General features: G+C 31.7%; 1 long non-coding RNA gene across 1 annotated transcript in view; it reads left to right on the top strand.

Moving 5' to 3' along the window:
- Positions 1 to 603: 603 nt before the first annotated feature.
- LOC111086729 overlaps positions 604 to 13847 on the top strand; it is a 23741-nt gene continuing 10497 nt past the window's right edge. Inside the window, exon 1 of the long non-coding RNA XR_002611452.1 lies at positions 604 to 1459. This is a non-coding gene — a long non-coding RNA (uncharacterized LOC111086729). The remainder of the gene's footprint in view (positions 1460 to 13847) is intronic.

Genomic DNA, 13847 nt, shown 5'->3' with positions numbered 1-13847 from the left:
TAAACTAACTAACGACTAATAGTAACGTAACGTTACGTAACGTAAGTTTAGTTCTACTATACTACGTACGTAAGTAAGTTACTACTATACACATATATATATATATATATATATATATATATATATATATATACAGTATGGAACAAAGAGGTCACATGACCGGATATCGTTGCATAACTAGAAGAGATATATTGGCACCCCAGGGTGTTGATTTAGAGTAGGGTTCAAGCCCATTCACGCCGTCTCAAAGCATTATTGGTCTCAAAGTGGGTTCCTCGTCATCGAATTTGAAAACAAGAATGTTTTTCAACTTAAAAAATAAAACAAAGAAAATATTCCAGTGAGAAATATAATTCCACTAGTCTTGGAGTACATATAAGTATTTTGGAAACACTACGCTAACTACAGATGAGTTAAAAGCACAAATCATATTTAGTTTATGTTAACAGTTAATGTTTGTCTCATAGCTTGAATTTCCATTAATTTGAAAAACGAAACTGGCAAACAAGAAAATAAATAATTAGGCGGAAGGAAAGAAAAAAAAATGACAATTCAACGAGACAGAGGAGACAGGCACTTTGTCAATAAACTTGTTATGTATATTTTTCAATACCACAGACACAAACTCTACATTTCAGTGATTATTGCCTTTTCCCGTTGGAAATTTAACCGAATGAGCGAGTTATTACAACGCTGACGTTATCGCATCGTCCGGTTCCATTCCGTCCCGTCACCAAGCAAGCACGTGCACCGATGTAGCAACTCGGAGACGAGGACCGCCTTGCGTAAATAATACATCGTTTCCTAGACTCTGAACTAAAACTCCAGGCATATAATTGCTAAAACCATCTCTTCTGGTCTCTCTTTTTGTACTAATTTCTATATCGTGTCCTCAACAGTTGTGTTGGAGAGGCAGGTCTTTATAGCAGGATCGCGTGACGGGATTACTTAAAGTTTTACCCCACTCCTCCTCTCTCTCAGTTTGTACGTAATGGAGAAATAGAAACGCTGACCTTCTCACGATATGCTTCAAATATTCATTTTCAAACGGCGCTGTCTATTTCTTTATTTATCCGTTTATTTAACTGTCCATCTGTCATTCCGTCGATCTACCTAAGAAGAAAATGAAACGCTTGACTTTTTGATGAATATTAACTTTGGTTATAAATGTGTACTAATTAATTATTTTCTGTGAGAGTCAAACATTTAATGGATATGGTTGTTTTACGTCTCGTTTTTTATTATTCTCCCTGGAACTTTGCATTCTACACTCGCGGTATGATTCCACAGATGAAGTGAAAGGGTTCCGTAACACTATTAGTGATAGTCGTATTTTAGAAACACGACGTAAGCACGAAAAATTACAAACGCTACTATACGCAATTGTCACCAATATCTTAGCATGCTAGCTGTTAGAATTCGAAGACTTGAATTTAACCGGTTGATGTCTGGCGAGTAGGTAAGCATTAAATGACTGTGAACGTTGCTCTTTTGTGTGTAATCAAAAATCATACCAAGCAGTGCCTGTAAATATTTCCTCGTTTCATATCTAACCCTTAGCCGGTATCTAAAGCTTTTACGCTCCTATCTTCGAACGATACCCGATTTCCATTCCTAATTATCATTTCCGTTAATAAACATAAATTAGAAGCATTTCGGACATACGAATGAAAATACTTCGTTGTTATCGCTTTTATTTTTCCATTTCGGGTACAAATAAGAAAATTAAGGATGCCATAGATTACCAATCAGAAAAATTAAATCCACGTCGTACGCATTTTTTAGTCTTTCATTTATTCTTATGCCACAATATTATGTATTTATTCTAAGTGTAATAAAGACTTGGATTTCTATACGTTAAGTATGATGTAAATAAAGGCTTGGGTTTCTATACATTAAGTATAATTAAATAAAGGCTTGGGTTTCTATACATTAAATATGTTGTAAATAAAGGCTTGGGTTTCTATACATTAAATATAATGTAAATAAAGGCTTGGGTTTCTATACATTATATATAATGTAAATAATGGATTGTGTTTCTATACATTATATATGTAGTAAATAAAGGATTGGGTTTTTATACATTATATATGTAGTAAATAAAGGATTGTGTTTCTATACATTATATATGTAGTAAATAAAGGTTTGTGTTTCTATACATTATATATGTAGTAAATAAAGGATTGTGTTTCTATACATTATATATGTAGTAAATAAAGGATTGGGTTTCTATACATTATATATGTAGTAAATAAAGGATTGTGTTTTTATACATTATATATGTAGTAAATAAAGGATTGGGTTTTAAATTAATAGAAATATGAATAAAGACTTGAGATTCTATGCATAAGAAAGATTCTGTTATGTGGTTTCGTTTTTACTTTGCTCTATTTTTATTTATTTAACAATAACAAACCAACCTTAACACTAAATAAACTGCGCCTTCCAACAGTATTTAGTGTAGTTTTCATAGTATATCACATTTCAGCGTCTATTAGTTTTAGAAAGCTTTTCTTTTTGTTTTAATGTCTTTAGTGTGGTCCCTAACAATTTGTATATATTAGATATATCTTAACAACTGTACGTATTAGAGTTATGTTAATGGTAGGCACTTCTATTAATATTTATTGTTTTGAACCTGATGAAAATCGCCGATGCTAGCGTTTCGCAACGACAAGAGTTTTTTCAGCCTATTCAAATGATTTATTTTCCCTAAATCTTACTTCTAGTTATCGATTTAATTATATGATGAAAAACAACAACTTTTTGTTAACGTTAAGACACGTATTTGTTTGTAATTTAAATGCGTAACTTTGACTGGGTTGGTATGTCTTATAACGCTTCAATTTCCCAATTTCAGATAGAAAGTTATTGTTCTACGAGTTCTTTTGTGCCAGTTCTCTTGGTTGTGAATTGATTAAGGCGGTTTTAAGCTATGCTTGCCAAACTACTCTTATGCATTCCATTTTGACTCTAAGCATTGAAGGTTTCTTACTGGCCCATCAGTTACTATACGTAAAATCTTTAATGTTTCTTATCGGCTATACAACTACGACATGTACAACAACTATTGTTCAGTATAATGCCATTGTGTAGATGATAATAAAAGTTAGTAGTATTCGACACGTAACTAATAGTACTTAAGACGGTTTTTTATAATATCTTAAATAAGGCATCTATTACTAAATAATAATGATATTTATATAAACAAAAATACCCACTAGACAAACTGTGACTATTAGTGGTCATAAGAAGAATCTAAACACGAACCATGAATCCTCGGATTCATAATCTGGGTGTGTTCACCAATAGACTTCGTCCGTCCGACATGAAACAGAATAAAAAAAAAGAGTATCCGACAAAATGTAACGAAATTAACGTTTTCCATGAAAAAAAAATACACGCGATAAATTTCAGTGTTTGTAATTCAAGTTGCTTATAATAACTAAAAATAAGCTCTGTGTGTTAAACAAAGAACGATGATAGTATTACATTGCACTATATTTACTGCTTTAATATCATTAGTCGCGGGTCTTAGAGCGATACGTTAAAAAGGAGTTGAGAATAACTATGAATAACTACTGGTAGTTTAACTTGTTTGTTTCAGACATTGTCGCTTAGCTACACGGAGGCTATCTGAGCTAACTGTTTGTAATTTTGAAATGATAGGCTAGAGGGAAGGCAGGTAGTGAATGTCACCTACCACCAACTCTTGGGCTGCTCTAATCGAAAGGTGAATTTGGCTTTCGCTCTTATAACGTACTCATGGCCCCAAAAGTACGAAGCGCGTTGATTTTTCAGTAACGAGATGCAAACCATGAACCCACGGTTCGGAAAGCTAATCACTAAACCCTGCCCGGCCCCAGTAGTTCAGACTCAAAGCAATGGAACTCCTAATTATATGTAACATGCTACTCTCTTCATCCACCTATCTCCACGAGCGAGAAATATTTCAATAGAAATTTCGTTTTTTATGTATTTTTTACTGGGAAAAATTACATTTTTTTACGGTCATTATTGGATTTCCTCTTAAGGATTTTGAGAATTGTAAATATCAGTGTTCAGCAGAAGTCAAATAATTTGGTGTTCATAAGAGAGAATATTTCCTTTGGATTTCAATCTACGTTATTGCAATTTTCTCTTTTTTTATCCCTTTTCCTCCATTTATAAAAATTGAAATATTTATAGTTCAAAAGAATTATGTAGATTGTTTCTATCAGTTCACTGAAGTGGTATTTGGTATCTGGTTACAAGATAAGGGACGACGCTGTTAAAACAGGGATTAGACACTCACTTCGTTTCGGTTTTTACTCTTTCTTTTTTTTTTCAGTTCACTTCTTTTTCTTGCTAAATTTCCTAATTCGAAGAGAAATGTAGATCCAATTTGAAAACATTTTGTCTTATGATTTGTCTTTTACTTGTATTATCTCTTGAAAGAAAACTGTTGTAAGTAAAATTAAAATTCTAACTTTCGTTCTCGTTCTATACATGTTAATAAGATTATAAATGAATAACTTAGAATTCTGACGTCTGGATTTATCGAAAAGAGTCAAATAAGAAAGGAAGTATTTTTTCAGAGTTAGAAAAGACTTATATTGATTTCCAATAGGATAAGTTTAAAAGATTAAGAAAGCTTTCACTAAAATATTAACTTATCGCCTCATGATGTAATTTGTTATAAAAGTCTTGAAAACAAGTAGAAATCAACTTTCGCTTCCTTCAACATATGCCTGTCGGTAGCTCATCGGTAAGTCGAAGGGCTTATTACTCTAAAATCGGGTTTCGATACCCGCGGGGGGGGGGCACAGTAGAAATAGTCCATTCTGTAGCTTTGTGCTTAACAACAAACAAACAAACTTTCACGCATTAAAGACGCCTTCGACTACTATTTCCAGTAATTGTGTCCCAAACGGTTGCTATTACATGTTAAAGTTGTAATATATGAGAATAAATATAATGAAACGTATTGATCATACACATGAATAGTATAATAAAGCCTTCCTGCCATTCCATTACGTGCGAAAAAATGTTTTCACTTCTAATGGGGGAACTCAATCTTGCAGCTGTTTTCATAGATTTGAGTCCTTGAGTTCTTGAAGAAATATGTAATCCACAAATAATGTCAGACTATCCGTCTGACAAACACTTATAAAAGTGTACAAGTTTGGTGGCTTTTAATTTCGATATTGCAAGATCTTAAGTGATGAGAAAAATAAGTAGAACACCTAAAAAGAACGACAAGAACTACAATACAATGACATCAATCTTGAGCATCTCGTTTTATTTGAATGGTTAAGGATACTTGAAAGTAAAAGGAATAAATGTGGTTGTTTCCGATGTATGCCAAGTTGTGTGGTGTGTCAACCTGACATATCAAGGAGACTGTAAAAGCGCTACCTAGTGCACAAAGCCTAGCACACTCTACTTCGAAGAATAAAAATGGGAATTATTAATAAATCAAAACGTTTGCTCTAAAAGAGTTTTATCAACTAAAACATAAAACTATACTAACATGCTTGACCATTATGAATCTAATTTAGTAGTTTTTTACTTGCATGTCCTAGGTGTAGGAAAATTGCTATTAATTAGGCAATGTGGCTAACTTAGAGCTTTCAAATGTTTAGATCAAAGAGGTTACTAGGGTTTCGATTATGTTAAAGATTTTAACTTTTCAGAAACAGTTACCTTTTTAAACGTAATTTAGAAATTTCGTTAAAAGTAATCTATAGTCAGAGTCTCAATAGAAATTTAAACATTAGCACTAAAATTTATTTATACAAGAGAGAGAGAGAGAGAGAGCGTAGAAAACACGTTCCTACAAAGTTACCTTGGTAGCTAGCGCCATCTACGATATATTACAGATATTAACGATGATTGATAGACCTAGATAATGTACCGACTCGTCTCCGGGGGAAAATTAAAAGAGAAGAGAATAAGAAAGCGGATATATTGGTAACTGATGAGACTAGTCCTTCTTATCATCTTTTTCAACTTTTTTTTTGTGCTTCTGCATGAAAACCTTATCTTATCTGAATATGTTTACAACATCAATTTTTAAGTTCATTGTTTAATTCACTATCAGGACTACAGAATACTTTGAAAAAGAAACTTAAACCATTCTTCTAAAGCATGAGAATTCATCCATCTGAAAATATTCTATGCATGAGTGGAAAATTTCTTACAAATACATTTTTACTGAATTGTAACAAACCCTCACTCTTTTTTGGAATATGTTTAAATAACAGCGAGAGCGATGGATTACTGATATATGTTTTGTTATAAAGTCATTAATATTGTCAGTTATATATAAATTAAGTTGTTTCATATAAATACATCAATAAACTGAATCTTAAATAGGTAGGTTAAAAACTGAAATGTAATCTATGCAGAGTTTGTTCAAGACAACAAAGTTTTCAAATTGATATAATTAAATACAATTTATATTGACTTTCTCCGTTTACACAAACGATTAATTTGAGGGATGCATTATTCTACTTGATATTTCATGTCTTTGGGGATGATTTTTCTCAGACAGTTTGAAGAAATATTTACGTAGAAAGAGAATTTCCTGCACGGTTTACAGAAAAGAATAACATAAGCCTACACTCTTTATCGTGTAATTTTACTATGATGAAACATAAGGATTTTGCACATAACGCAAAATGATTTAATGTAGACTCTAAGAAGAGAGTAATAACATTTTTCCGGCTGACACAAAAGTTTATGAGTTTTTTTTTGTTTTTTAATCTTAAAAATTATCAATAGATTAAGAGGATTTTGACCTTAATAAATATTCGATCTTTTTTAAATGTTCAGTTTTGTTCAGTGGTTAAAAGGAATTGTTACATTTTTTTAAAGATTGTCAGTTAACGAAACAATACCCCAAAACACTTGCCTTCTAACAAGTTTTGTTTATCATATTGAAGGACATATAAGAAGCTAAAAAGTTGTGTTTAATAGGTTTATTTTTATGAATGTTTCGTACGTAGTTCACATAATTTTACTAGATAATGGCTTTATATAATGATGACTCAGAGCTAAAGATGGCTAGGAACAAAAGAAGTCCTAAGATTCGATCCTCGAGTTGGAAGCAAACAATTTATGCAGTAAAATAATCTGAAGATTAAGCAGTAATTTACTGAAACCAGCCGGATGTGCTTATAAGGAAAAGCGTGGCAAGTGATGCCAAAATGTTTCAACTGAAGCACATAAGTTTGTGACAAGGAAACCTTTAACCGTCACCTTAGTGGTTAAATTATTCAACTGAAGTTAAATGTTAACGTATATATGTATATATATAGATGTATCAATGTGGAGGCTAATATGGCATCAAATGAAGCTTCCGGCAAACGCATGTCATGTAAAGAAAATGTCCGTAATGTAAGTCATATGACAAAATGTAATTATGAATATTTTGGAGTATATGTGTTGGATTCACAGAACAACGAATGTCAATACGAAGATAGTCAGCAGTCAAGTATCAGTATCAGTGTCTTAAACTTGAGTAAGCCTATTTTAGCTTTACCGTTGTTGCAAATTAAGGAATGCAAAAATGACGCTGCAATGACAGCATCACTATCGGAAAGTGTAAGTTTTCGCTTTCTCAAATAAGATCAACAGTTAAGACAAGTACAATTAATCCTTAAACTAAAGAATTAAGTAAAAAAAATCATAAACTGAAAAGGCGCTGTTATCTACAGAGATTGAAAACCCCACATGTAGGTTGAATGAGTAATTTAGTTAGAACCAAAATCTTGAAATATTGGGAGTATCTGAAATGATTCAGGAAAATAAAGAAATAATATTAAGGAAGTTGGTTACTTTGTTTGTTTATTTATTTATAATTAAGCACAAAGCCACACCATGGGCTACCTGGGCTCTGCCCACCACGAGTATCGAAACCCGGATTCTAGCGTTGTAAGTCCGCAGACATACCGCTGTGCCACTGGGGGGGGTAGTTAGTTACTGCTTTAGATACTTCATTTGGACCTGTTGATTTAAAAGCATCATGCTGGGTTGGGAGAAAAGGTCGATTCAGAAAATACCCAAAACCCATAACTTTAAGACTAAACAGCAAGCCTCTTCGAGAAAAAGTTTCTCTCACGTACGACGAAAAAAAGGAAATTAATAACTAAAGATTCAGGGCTTGTTAATGAAGAACATGGCATTTATATAGATGAACACTTGTGACAGTTTTTTAGAAATCTGTTTTATATACCAAAGCAAATTAAAAATGAAAAAAGTTCTTATGGGTTAAAAATTGTAGAATCTATTTAAGAAAGGAGGAATCAACGAATATTATACTTGTAAGGAATGAAAATGATCATCAAAAATAACCTAACAACTTTGCTGAGAGTGAAATAAAACTTGATATAATGGTTGATTACTTTGATATTGGTTAAACTGTATTTAAAATAAGCTACTTGTAGAAATATTAATATAATACAATGTGTTTTATAAACGGATATTATGTTATTATTTGTAATTTTATGTTCAATGACGATTAACAGTTTAAATAGATTTATTTTATAGAAACAGATCTTGAAATAATAGGCGACTATATTGATATCGACCAAATTGAACAAAAAAACAAGTGATTTCTCGGGTTTCTCAGTATATCATATAATTGCTAGAAGCTTAAGAAAGAATATGGATGATATTGTTTGTGAATTACAGTATACAGATTATGATTGTACATGTTCGGTATTTATAGAAACTTGGGTTAAAAATGATGATTTAATGTTCAATATTCAAGGTTACTTTCTTTGCTTTTTTAATAGGCAGTACAGAAAAGTAGTTTATATTAAAGAGGAAATTTATTTTGATGTTTGTCTAAATTTTCAATAATGAATGAAAATATTGAAGTTATGGTCACAGAAATTGAAAATTACTACTTGGGTTGTCTGTACAGGACACCTAGAGGTGATATGAAAATATTTATGGACACACTTGAGAGCATTTTAATTATGTTAAAAAAGAATCATTCTTTAATTGTTATAGTTGGAATTTCAATATTAACATATTAAATGAGCAAAGTGTATATGTAAATGAGTTAATTGATTTAGTCTACTGCAATCAAAATAAAATAAGAACTAATTTCAATTTACCAACAAGAATAACAGAGATAAGTAGTATATTAATAGGATATGAGATATCTAATGTTGAAAGATTAATATGGATATTGTCTTTTGTAACTGACAATGATCTAATATTTTACTGAATTGATTTTTGTAATATATCAGACATCAAAAATATAACTTACAGGAAAATTAGGGATATCAATTCAAGAAAATTAGAGAATGAACTAAGTGTTGTAAATGGGATATATTATGTGGAGTCAACGATGTAAATTAAGCATATGAATATTTTGAAAACAATTTTGGAGTTATTATAACAGATGTTTACATAAAATAGAAGTTAGAATTAATAGGAATATACAATGGATGAAAAAGGGTGATAAAAATTAAATTAGTAATTACAGACAAGTAGCTATGTTGAGCGTGTTTTCACAAATAATGGAGAAACTGATTTATAATAGAATATATGACTTTGTTGAGAAATATAGTCTATTATTGGAAAATCAGTTTGGTTTCATAAAGGTAGATTTACCCAGTATGATATTCAAGAATTATGCAAACACATCATAGAAAATATGGAGAACTTTACTATATCAATGTTTTTTAGATTTATGTAAAGCATTTGATGGTGTTAATCATAATATATTATTTTAAGAAAATTATCATATGGGAATTATGGGTAAATTGTATGATTGGTGGAAAAGCTATTTAATAAACGGGACCTTAGTAGTAAACACAGATTATAAGTACTTAGAGGAATTATTAATAACAAAAATAATTACTGAAAGCTCTGTTGCTCCCCTCCCCCCAATGAAACAGCAGTATGTCTGCAGACTTACAATGCTAGAAACCAGGTTTCGATACCCATGGTGGGCAGAGCAGAGATAACCCATTGTGTAGTTTTGGGATTAACTTCAAACAAATAAAACATGACTCTGATTTAGGACATCAGTTATTTTTATTATATGTTAATAACATGCCAATCCTTTCACTACATAAAAATCTGATCTTATTTGCTGATGACACAGAAATTACAGCTAATAATAATAACTTAAATTAATTACAAGAAACAATTAACTTATCTCTTGACAAGTTAAATATTTGGCTCACTGGTAATGATTTATATGTAGATCATGTTAAGAGTAGATGTATCTTTTTTATAATAAAATTATAAGTTATAATGAAATAAATAAATATGTATATTAATGGAATAAGACTTGAGAGATATTCCACAGTAAAGTATTTGGATGTATTCATTGATGATAGATTAAATAGGTATGAACATATTATACACGTTCTAAAACTATGGCCAAATATATATAGGCATAAAAATAAATTAATATATTTGTTTAATAGGGAAAGTTTAATTATGCTATAGTACAGTATTATATACCCTCATTTAATATCTGGAAATATTCCTTGGGGAAAATCTTCAGAAAACAATTTAAATACCTTGTTGTTCTTAGAAAAATTAATATATTAAACATTTATGAAATGGATAGATACTTGTTGGGTATTTTTATGTATAAGATAAACATAGAATAATATACCAAGAATTAATTTGAAACCTATTCAAAAATAACAAAGAAATTCATAGTTATAAAACAAGGATTAACACAAATTTACCTATACCGTTATTCGAAAAAAGCAATAGATCAACAGTCAATAGGTTACTTGTTAGTGAAAATTTGGAATGAAATAGCTAATGATATAAAAGATAAAACAGAAATAAAAAAATTTAAGTTATGCTTTAAAAATTATGTATTAATTGTTTAAATCCAAATGTAAAAGTATAACTAAAAACGTATTTTTGCATGAAATTAATTATTAAAACTGATAGTGAAAAGTTATTAATTAAATTAGACACTTCTTAATATTGATTTTCCAGGGGATACAATCTATATAAATAATTGTTTGCTTTTTATGGATCTCGTTTTCATATGCTCGATTGTTTTATGATTCTGTTTTATCATTTTATTTTATTGCAAGTGAATAAATTATTTGAATATATATAACTTTATTTGACAAAAGTCCGTGTGTTTTCACGCGTTATTGGTGAACCTCTGAACCGATTGTTACCAAATCTGCCGTGTAATCTTAGAACCCTCCGGTCAGTGACATAGGGAGGAGAGTCGGCGTTTGAATCTCATCGCTACGTTACCCAGCGAGATCCGTATGTCTTCCGTATGTTTTTTGTTTTCGCTTACAACTGGCGAACCGCTGGACTGATTCTCACCAAACCTGGCACACACACATATATAAATGTATATAGATATATATATATATATACCCTTAGGTTCACTCCAGAAGTGACAAACAGGGTTTGGCGTTCGCTGTGCGTTAAAGAGTACGTCATTCGGTGTGTGTGTGTGTTTAGATATATATATATATGTATGTATATATATATATCCTAAGTTATATAGTAACTTATCAGATATAATGCATTTCTTTGACTGCTGACTTCCGGAAAAACTAATTGACATTCCATCCATGTTACGAACATAATAATCAAACATTTCTGAGAGCTGAGAAAATTAACAAAAGGAATTGTAAAAAAAAAAAGATAATGTCAAAAGATAAATTGCTTTATGTGTCATTTAAAATAATGAAAGATTTGGGAAAAAAGAAATGAGTGGGATAACGGTGAAAGGTAGTTATTACAAAAAAAGTTTAATGAAAAAAATAGATGATTGAAATACATGAAACTAAAATAATCAATTTTGAACGACTGGATTAAAATTCAAATTCGATGCTTAGGTCTTGTGAAGTGAATTCCGAAAACAGGAGCAATGAGGTTGTGTTGAAATGATCCTTTTATTGCTGAGACGTCGGTCCTTACGGGATTTCACTTCCTAATCGTCAACAATTGTACTTGCCCAATCGGAACCACAGGTGAGAAAATAATTAAACAAAGTTCAAACTAAGATTTTACCTCGAATAATGGTCGATTTTACACTTGCTAATGGAACCACAGGCCTCCTTGTTTCTTGAATTTCGTATCACACAAAACTGATTGTCTTCCAGTGGGACAGTGCTAAGCCTAAGGACTTACAAATGCTAAAATCCGGAGATTGATTCCCCAAGGTGGAGCACAGATAGCCCATTGTGTAGCTTTGTGCTTAATTGCAAACAAACAAACAATCCTAAAGGTGGACGCAACAGATAGCCTAATGTGGTTTTGTTCTGAAACAAAGCAAAGCTACTCGAGGGCTATGTGTTCTAGCCATCCATAATTTGGAACTGATTTACTAAATGGAAGGAAGTTAGTCAACACTACCCGTCGCCAACCCTTGGGCCACTCTAACTGAATAGTAGGCTTGATTATAACGTCGCATTATAACGTTCCTACGAGCATGTTCGGTGATGATATTCAAACTCACGAACCCCGTGGTGGGCAGAGCACAGATAGCTCATTGTGTAGCTTTGTGCTTACTTTCAACCAAACATACAACTTACGATACAAGCGCCCTAACCACCAGGCAACCACAGGTAGAAAAAGTATTATAGAAAGTTCAAATTAATATTTTTCCTTCAAAGTACAGTTCCTTAAAATACTATAACCCGAATAAAGAGGAATTTTACCCTCGCTGATAGAGCCACAGGTAGGAAAAGAATTGTAGTTTTTTTAATGAAGCAAGTAAAACAACAACAACAACAAAGTTGAGGAAACATGTTCGAAAACTTTTCTGTATGTACATAATTTTTCAAAAGCATTCTTGTAAGGTCAAATATAAATAATTTCAAACCATAATATTTACCGTTTCTTTAGTTAATGTACCAACGAATCTTAAAAAGTTATGGAAATTGCTGTTTTACTTCATCAGCGAACTCCTCGAGTTTTTAACTAATTCGTGTTTCTCACCCTTTCAGCCATTGGGGCGTTATTAAGTGAGGTCAATCCCACTATTCGTTGGTAAAAGAGTAGCCCCAAAGTTGGAAGTGGGTAGTGTTGACTAGATGCCTTTCCCCTAGTCTATTACTGCTAAATTAGGAAAGGCTAGCGCATATAGCCTTCGTGTAGTTTTGGGCGAAACTAAAAACAAATAAAAGAGTAAAAAACTGGATTTTGTCAAGAATTTAACTCATATATTTATTGTTAATCGGCTTTTACTGCATTTTTGTCAAATATTAAAAACATTCCCTCTTCTATAAAAAAAAAATCCCCCAGTGGGTTAGCGGTAAGTTTACGGATTTACAACGCAAACATTCAGTGTTCGATTCCCCGTGGTGGACACAGCATATAGCTCGAACTTTTGCTCTAAAACAAATATCTATGAAAAAATAATTATAGTTTTCTCGCGGTATATGTATAACTTTATAAAATGTAACGTACTTCGAATTTTCAAAATAAATGTTAAGAACAGCGATTTAATTGTTGAAAGGTGTTTTTGAATTTTTCACTACACCCTCAAAGTTAAGTTGTATAACATCCGTTGCTGGATGGTGCGAATCCGCTACTCACGTCATACACCACATGCCATGCAAAGGTGCAACTAAGAGCGTTGTCATGGATACTTGGAGTTCGGTGGTAAGGCTGGTGACATTCGAACAGGCACATTTTGTTGATGCCACTTGGTAGTTTAATTATCTCAGTTGGAATAATCTTAAACTCATAGCTTGCCTTCCGGTCTCCCGCAACGGCAACTTATTGTTTTGAACACGTTTATTTGAGTTATTGTCAAATACTCATTGAGGTAATAGTATTCCCAGCGTATTTCTTGCAATAAAAGTCTTTAGATGGATTCTTTTTGTATATATATATATATATAT

Source organism: Limulus polyphemus, unplaced genomic scaffold (assembly GCF_000517525.1).
Source record: "Limulus polyphemus unplaced genomic scaffold, Limulus_polyphemus-2.1.2 Scaffold1364, whole genome shotgun sequence".
In the NCBI taxonomy this organism is placed as follows: Eukaryota; Metazoa; Arthropoda; class Merostomata; order Xiphosura; family Limulidae; genus Limulus; species Limulus polyphemus.
Note: the sequence above shows the minus strand (reverse complement) of the source record. Positions and strands in the feature narration are given on the sequence as shown.